A 9,578-nucleotide genomic window follows, 5' to 3' on the forward strand; every position below is an offset into this window, starting at 1 on the left:
TTTCCATGATTCATACCATAAAAGTCAAATATTTCTCTAGCTTCCCGAATTATGTAGTCAAACTCGTTCATAAGAACGAGAGTGGCCAACTTTTTGGCTCTAGGATTCTTTATTTCAGGAAGCTCAAAAAACAATCTTTGCAAAGTAGGATGAGTGCGGATAAATTTACTTTCCAGTTTTAAAACTAGTGCTGAAATAACATCCGCATAAGATCTAGTAGTTTTAAGTATAGGAGCTTCATCAAGACTCAGATTTCCAACACAATTGAAAAATTCTTGGATACGTTCTTTTCCCATAACGTCCCCAAGATAAAAGTTTTAGCATCCAGATTGCATGTACGTCCAATCTTAGGAGTCAGGCCATCATCTGTTGGTGCCATACCGAAACCACTCATGATTGCGAGCAGAGAATAGATCTGACAAGAAAACGGCGAACGAAAAAGAGAGGCGAATAAAACGGCAATTTTTTGTGAAGTGGGAGAGAGGAAAACGAGAGGCAAATGGCAAATAATGTAAATTGCAAGGGGATGAGATTTTTGATTAGGAACCTGGTTATGTTGAAGATCCTCCCCGGCAATGGCGCTAGAAATTCTACTTGATGGTTGCTGCTACTACGTCGGTATTTCTCCCAAGAGGAAGGGATGATGTAGCACAGCGACGGTACGTATTTCCCTCAGTGATGAAACCAAGGTTATCGAACCAGTAGCAGAACCAAGCAACACAACGTAAACAGCACCTGCACACAAACAACAACACATCGCAATCCGACGTGTTAAATGGGTTGTCAATCCCTTCCGGGGTACGGCGCCTCAAGATAGGCAAACGGACGTGAGGTAAATTGTAGTAGATTGATAGATCGAACGCCAAATAAAATAAATAGAGATAAAATGCAGCAAGGTATTTTATTATTTTTGGTTTAATAGATCTGAATAAAAACACAAAGGAAAAGTAGACCGCAAGGCAAATATATGAGAAAGAAGACCCGAGGGCCGTAGGTTTCACTAGTGGCTTCTCTCGAGAAAATAGCAAACGGTGGGTAAAGAAATTACTATTGGGCAATTGATAGAACTTCAAATAATTATGACGATATCCAGGCAATGGTCATTACATAGGCATCACATCCAAGATTAGTAGACCGACTCTTGCCTGCATCTACTACTATTACTCCACACATCGACCGCTATCCAGCATGCATCTAGTGTATTAAGTTCATGGAAAAATGGAGTAATGCAATAAGAACGATGACATGATGTAGACAAGATCCGTTTATCTATTGCGGAAGATATCGATCCCATCTTTTTATCCTTAGTAGCAACGATACATACGTGTCGGTTCCCTTTCTGTCACTAGGATCAAGCACCGTAAGATCGAACCCACTACCGGGCACCTCTTCCCATTGCAAGATAAATAGATCAAGTTGGCCAAACAAAACCCAAATATCGGAGAAGAAATACGAGGCTATAAGAGATCATGCATATAAGAGATCAAAGAAACTCAAATAACTTTCATGGATATAAAAAGATATAACTGATCATAAACTCGAAGTTCATCAGATCCCAACAAACGCACCGCAAAAGGAGTTGCATCATATGGATCTCCAAGAGACCATTGTATTGAGAATTCAGTGAGAGAGAGAGAGAGCCATCTAGCTACTAACTACAGACCAGAAGGTCTACAAAGAACTAATCACGCATCATCGGATAGGCACCAATGGAAGTGGTGAACCCCTCCGTTATGGTGTCTAGATTGGATCTGGTGGTTCTGGACTCTGCGGCGGCTGGATGAATATTACGTCAACGCTTCTAGGGTTCTGGTATTTTTGGGGTATTTATAGAGCAAAGAGGCGGTCCGGGGGGCACCCGAGGTGGGCACAACCCACCAGGGCGCGCCAGGGCCTCCTAGCGCGCCCTGGTGGGTTGTCCCCTCCTCGGGACTCCCCCAGGCGAAACCAGGGCCTATCTTCTTCCGTTTGGCCCATAAAAAATCATTGTGGAGTTTCGTGGCATTTGGACTCCGTTTGATATTGATTTCATGCGATGTAAAAAACATGGAAAAAACAACAACTAGCACTTGGCACTATGTCAATAGGTTAGTACCAAAAAATGATATAAATTGACTATAAAACATCCAAGATTGATAATAAAACAGCATGGAACAATCAAAAATTATAGATACGTTGGAGACGTATCACACAAGAAGACTTCTCCAACAAGCCAGCTCTCCCTTTGGCGTGTTCCTCAACCCGGCCACGGGTCAGCTCCTGTCCCATCCCGGCCGTACGATGGTACGAGTCTTCATTCAAGGGTGAGCGAGGCAACAGTACCCCGCCCATGCCTCTGGTCAACCAAGGCGTGGCAACAGTGCCCCACCTACCCGCTGACCATGGCCGGCGTGGCAACAGTGCACCCGTCCTCATGCTGACGCCAGCAAGCGGTGACCTGACGAAGCACCACTGTAGCAGACTCAACCCGGCCACTCCCTGAAGAACGACAAGACGGCGAACAGTGCCCCTAGGCGTGCAGGGCCCGCGCCCGGAGACGCCGGCGAGCCCTGACACCCGGCGGGTCCCAGCCCCGGCTTCCCGGACACTGACAACCCAGCCCCACGACCTTGTAGCATCACCATTGTATCGCTGGGGGGTTGACATATAAAACCTCCAGGAGCCCTCATGCATACGGCCAACTCACACACGCGATCAGATCATCAGTAGAACACACACACCATAAGAGAGAGCAGCCTGAGCCTTGGCCTGTCTTCCTTCTTCCTCCATACAGCTCGAGGAGCAACCCTATACTGTTACGCATAAACCACACTCGGCAGGACTAGGGGTGTTATCTCTCCGGAGAGCCCCGAACTTGGGTATGTCTTGCGTCCCGCGCTCGCTCATGCCGACCTCGTCTCTGGAGCCCACCAGTGCCCTCGAGCCTCCTCCTCTCTTTAGCCATCCCTTGGCATCTATCGTGCGCCCACCCTGGGGCAGCTCGAGGTCCTGGCCGGAAGCATGTTCCAGACGGGGCTCCCCTCCGACTCCGACGAGCCCGTCAAGCTGGCGGATGACGTCATCGATGCGCTCGCCGCCTCCTTCACTGCGCTGCGCATCTCCGATGCGCCCGCGGCCGACGAGTACCCCAGCAAGGTACTTGACTTCTCCGACTCCCCCTTTCCCTTGGTGGCAGCGCTCCCGCCGGGGCAATGGACCTCTGCGTGGAGGTCTTCGTCACCGACACGGGCGCCTCCTCCTCGTCTAGCGCAGCGGGGAAGGCCGCCGAAGCCAGGGCCGCAGCGGATCGGACCGGCTCGCCCAACTCGTTGGGCGCCACGATGCAGAGCCTTCGCGTCCCCATCGCCGCTGATGTCGACGCCTCCAACATCGCTGAGGCCCGGACTCGGCTCGAGGAGGACCGCCAGTGCCTGCTGGACCTAACCAAGACGCTCGCTGCCACGCAGCATCACCTGGACTCCGCTCAGCTGGAGCGCAATGCCGCCTACGGCTTCATGCCCGCCGCGGCCGAGCCAAGCCGGGTCGCCGACGTGTCGGCCCCGGGCGGCGCGATCGGCCGCGCCTTCGGCGCCGTCCTTCCTGTCTACGAAACTCCCGTGAAGAACATGTGCGCCGCCCAGGTGGCTGCAGTCGGCCTGGATCAGCTTGCGGGCGAAGAGCTGAAGGACCGCCTGAAGCGGGTGAACGACCTCCTCGACGCGGCCAACGCGCAACAGGACCACCTCAACCAACTCGCCAGGCCGGCCGGATCCGGCTCCGCCCGCGCCAACTGTCCCGAGGACCAGCAGAACACGACGTCTTCCCCACCCAGCGAGGCGCACTCCGGTCGCACCCGGACCCGGTGCAACCCCGCCCCAACGGCTGCCGACGGCTTGGGTGACGAGCTGGCCCTGGAAGATCGGCGCCGACATGACCCTCCCCTGCAACCCGGCCGACATCCGGCTTCGGTCGACCCGGCCCCCCGCAGCGAGGTCGCCAGCCGGCTAGGCCCGCGCGCCATTGACGACACCGATGCCCGCCACCGCCTCAACGGACTCGCCCTCTCCTTGGAGCTGGAGGAGAGCGGCGCCGTCGGGCCGACGTGCTTCGGCTCGCGCAATCGGGACAAGCCCTTTCCTATAGGGTTCATGCTCCCCCGCGACACCCCCAAGTACAACGGCACCGTCAAGCCCGAGGACTGGCTCACCGACTACACCGCCGCCATCGGCATCGCGGGCGGCAACCACCGGTGCGCCGTGCGCTACGCGCCGCTCATGCTCCAGGGGTCGGCCCGCACATGGTTGAACAGCCTACTGATACGTCTCCAACGTATCTATAATTTATGAAGTATTCATGCTGTTATTTTATCATTCTTGGATGTTTTACAATCATTTTATAGCAACTTTATATCATTTTTGGGACTAACCTATTGACCCAGTGCCAGTTGCTGTTTTTTGCTAGTTTTTTACATTGCAGAAAATCAATATCAAACGGAGTCCAAACACCGCGAAACTATTTTTTGGATTTTTATGGACCAGAAGGAAACCAATGGGCCAGAGCAGCACCTAGGGGGTGCCCTGAGGGGGGCACAACCCACCAGGGCGCGCCAGGCCCACCTGGCATGCCTTGGTGGGTTGTGCCCACCTCGGTGGCCTCCCGTACCCCTTCTTTGGACTATAAATTCCCAAATATTCCAAAACCCATCAGGGTTAACCTAGATCAGAAGTTCCGCTGCCGCAAGGCTCTGTAGCCATCGAAAACTAATCTAGACCCGTTCCGGCACCCTGCCGGAGGGGGGAATCATCTCTGGTGGCCATCTTCATCATCCCGGCGGCCACCGCGATGAGGAGGGAGTAGTACACCCTCGGGGCTGAGGGTTTGTACCAGTAGCTATGTGTTTAATCTCTCTCTCTCTCTCGTGTTCTTGAGATGTCATGATCTTGATGTATCGCGGGTTTTGTTAATATAGTCGGATCATATGGTGTTTTCCCCTCTCTATCTTGTGATGAATTGAGTTTTCCCTTTGAGATTTCATTTTATCGGATTGAATACTTTTATGGATTTGAAAACACTTGGTATATGTCTTGCAATTGAATACTCGTGGTGACAATGGGGTATCGTATTGATTCACTTGATATATGTTTTGGCACTCAGCTCGCGGATTCCCGAGGTGACATTGGGGTAATCTATGCATAGGGGTTGATGAACGTTCTTGTATTTGTTTCTCCGATAGAAATCTTGGGGCACTCTTTGAAGTTCTTTGTGTTGGATTGAGTATTATGAATATGAATTTGCGTTGGTGTTATTTTAGTACGAACTATAGGATAGACCGAACGGAAAGAATAGCTTTGTGTTATTTTAGTACGAACTCTTGAATAGATCAAACAGAAAGAATAGCTTTGAGGTGGTTTCGTACCCTACAAACAATTTATTCTTATGTTCTATGCTAGATAGGAACTTTGGAGTGATTCTTCATCGCACTTTGAGTGGTGGTTATATGATCCAATTACATTAGCACTGTTGAGAGATTGCACTAGTGAAAGTACGGACCCTAGGCCTCATTTTCAAGCATTGCAATACCGTTTTTGTGCGCGTTTACTATTTGCTACCTTGCTGTTTTTATTTATTCAAATTATAAAAATATATTTCCAGCATCCATATCACTTTTATCACCATCTCTTCGCCAAACTAGTGCACCTATACAAATTACCATTGTATTTGGTGTGTTGGGGACACAAGAGACTTTTTATTATTTGGTTGCATGGTCATTTGAGAGAGACTATCTTCATCCTACACCTCCCACAGATTGATAAACCTTAGGTCATCCACTTGAGGGAAAATTGCTACTGTCCTACATAACTCTGCGCTTGGAGGCCCAACACAAGTCTACAAGAACAAGTTGCATAGTAGACATCAAGCTCTTTTCTAGTGCCGTTGTCGGGAAGGTTAGGAAAGCGACACTCACATCCCGTCAACGAAGCTCTTTTCTGGCGCCGTTGCCGGGGAGGTGAGTGAGGTATACCTTCAGATCTTGCAATCGAATCTTTTAGTTTCTTGTTTTATCACTAGTTTGGTTTATAAAAGAAAACTAAATAAAAAATGGAATTGAGGTGGCATCATATTATTGATCATATTTATAATATCTTTCTTGAAAATGATGGATCGGAAAATTGTGCTCAATTGTTAGAAGAAGAAGTCAATAAAATTCTTGGCACAAAATATTTGAATGATGAGCATGATTGCAATGTTTTTAATATGAATTCTTTGAATATCCTAAATGCTAATGATGACTGCGTAAGTCATGACAAAAATGTTTCTTCTAAGCATGTCACTTTTTGCGGAGTGAATTGGGGGTGCCTTTGCACACCAAAAAGGGAAGATAGATTTTTTAAGAAGCATAAATATTTAGAAACAAAATGGTTGCAAGAGAGGCTAGATGATTGTGCTGAAAGATGTAATTTTTTTGGCCATCCTTGTGAACTTTGCAATGAACATGGTCATTTAAATCTTCAATGCAGATTCTTTCATGATCAATAGTGTCCAAAAATTTTGATAACTTGGTTACCCTTGAGCATCATAAAGAGCTTAGTCTTCTTTTGGGGTATGAAGAAATGAAACATTTAACTAAGGATTTTCCAAATCCCAAGAGATTTCTTGGTTTTCATCTAGAAGAAATTTATATGTTTTGTGCGGTAAATTGCATTGAGAATCCTTATATTGCCAACTATCTAAAATCAAGAAAACAAATAGAATATGAAGAGAGTACAAATGAAAGGGAAAACATTTCCCAAAACCCTCCTAGTGTTTTTTATGATGAATCAGGTAACGAGGAGGAGCTTCTTATCCAACCAATCTTATCAATAAGAAGCTTGAAAAAATTTAATGAACCCACGCATGATGTGGTGAAGAAGAAGAAAAGAAGAAAGAAGAGAGGTAAAAATGTATCTCTCCCAAATAATGTTGCTACTATTATTATTGTGCCCCATGAAAATGAATCAAAAATTATTGTGGAAGATGATGAACTTGATGATGATTTTGTTATGCCTATTGCTTGTTGTGATGATTATGATTGGGGAGATAATGATACTTCTTTTGATCTTGGAAATCTTTTTGGCACCAACTTGGGAAATTATTATGATAGCAATTGTTACACCGTTGGTGCCATTCATACTATTAATGATGAGAATGATTATGCTTATGATATGCCAAGCCACAAGCTTGGGGATGCTATGTTTGATGAGAATGACATGTTTGAGAATTTATTTGCTGCAATTAATGTTTTTCCCACGCTTGGGGAGGCTATGTTTAATGAATATGATCTTTTTAGTCCCCCTACTTTGAATGATCAAACTTATTTTGATGATAGCATGCCCCCTATTTATGATGATTACATTGATAAAAGTGAGTTTGGAAGAGTGTCAACTCTAGGTAGTAGTGATCCCACTATTTTGGAGGGTGTTGAATCTTATTACAATATTTATGAAAGTGGATTTGAAGAGGTCATGACTTTATTTAGTGATACATCTACTATTTTGGAAGAGGTTTCAATTACTATGGCAATAAAGTTGCTTTCTATGATGATTATTATGATGACATGTATGCCATAGAGAGTAATGAATTTTCTATGCTTGTGGATCATGAAAAGAATTCTTTATGTAATGGTTATATTGATGAATCTATTCATGATGCAAATTAAAATTATTATGAGAGAGGAACTTATGATGCATGATGTTCTCTTTGTGTTTCAACTTTTATCTTTTATGTGAGCATCATTGAATCATCATGCCTAGATAAAAGGCATTAAAGAAAAGCGCTTGTTGGGAGACAACCCAACACTTTTACTTACTGTTTTTGTGTGTTCACATGATTATGCTACTGTATTGATCATGTTTTATTACTTTTGTTTCAATAAATTGCCAAGTAAAGCCTTTGGGATCATGTTGGGTGATAGTTGATTTGATCTTGCTGAAAAACAGAAACTTTGCGCTAACTAAAATAATTCTCATTTTTAACAGAAGAGTGCTTTTGAGTTTATTATTTTTGAAGGAGTTTAATATACAAATTTCTCACACGGTCCAATTTTTTTCATAATTTTTGGAGTATCAGAAGTATGGTTTGAGTCCAGATTACTACGGACTGTTCTATTTTTGATAGATTCTGTTTTCAATGCATAGTTTGCTTATTTTCTAGTTTCTATGGCTTATATTACTCAATATAAATTGTGTAAATGATATGTTATACTAGGAATTTTGTGGAAACAATTATGAATCTTGTCTTTGACAGTACCAAAGTGAAATGGTTTGCTCTTTATCATACTAACCTATCTCACAAAGTTTCGTGAAGTTTTGTGTGATTGAAGTTTTCAAGTTTTGGGTGAGATGTCGATATGAGGAGAATAAGTAGTGACAAGACCCTAAGCTTGGGGATGTCACCCCCAAGGTAATATCCAAGCAAGATCCAAGCAACTAAGCTTGGGGATGCCCCGGAAGGCATCCCCTGTTTCGTCTCCAACATTATCGGTAACCTCACTCGGAACTACGTTTTCATTCGTGCTTGGAGCGTCAATTTATTTTGTTAAGAATTTTCTTGCTATTATTTAGAACAATGTTTTGCATCTTTTATTTCAATAAAAGTGGCAATGATAGCCTTTACCATGCTTATTTTACAAGTCTACATGTTGCTGTTTGGAAGCAGAAAGTTTACCGCTGTTGCAAAAATTCCCTAGAAAAGTCAGAGTGTGATAAAATGTTGAAACTTTTTGAAAATTAAGCTCTGATAAATTATCTACAGTTTGGTAGTTTTTCATAATTTTTGGAGTTAGGGAAGTATGATGAATCTTGCATTCTTTACAAACTGTACTTTTTTGGCAGATTGCTGTTATGTTTGCATTGTTTGCATATGTTTGCTTGTTTAATGATTCTATTTGAGGATAGGAGTATTAAATATGCAGAGTCATTTAGTATGCAATGTTAAATAATAGTTTTAGTAATTTGCTACAGTAGAGAATGATAAGGTTTTTGCATTGGTTTATACTAACTTATCTCATGAGTTCTTGTTGAGTTTTGTGTGGATGAAGCTTTTAAGATTTAGGAAAACCGTGAAATAAAAGGAATTAAGGAGACACAAAAGCTCAAGATTGGGGATGCCCAAGGCATCCCAAGGTAATATTCAAGAAGTCTCAAGCATCTAAGCTTGGGGATGCCCCGGTAGGCATCCCACCTTTCTTCTTCAACAATTATCGGTTAGTATTGGTTGAGCCTAAGTTTTTGCTTCTTCACATGAGTTGTGCTATTCTTAGAATGTCATTTTTTTTGTTTTACTTGCTGTTTAATAAAATACTTAGATCTGAAAGTTTTTAAATAGAATAGAGTCCTCAAATAATTGCCAGGGAGGCTAAGTAAGCGACATTCACATCCCGTCAACGAATCTCTTTTCTATGTCAATTACTCTTGTGCTTCACTTATATCCTATGAGTAAATTGTTGAATAAATTGAATGTCATGAAGTTGAAATCATGTCATGCCTAGTGGTAGCTTCACATTGGGGTTAGAAAGTGAAATCTTTTGAGGCTTGACAATCACAATTTTGGTCATACAAGCA

The sequence above is a fragment of the Triticum aestivum genome, chromosome 7D, assembly GCF_018294505.1.
Source record: "Triticum aestivum cultivar Chinese Spring chromosome 7D, IWGSC CS RefSeq v2.1, whole genome shotgun sequence".
NCBI classification, from domain to species: domain Eukaryota; kingdom Viridiplantae; phylum Streptophyta; class Magnoliopsida; order Poales; family Poaceae; genus Triticum; species Triticum aestivum.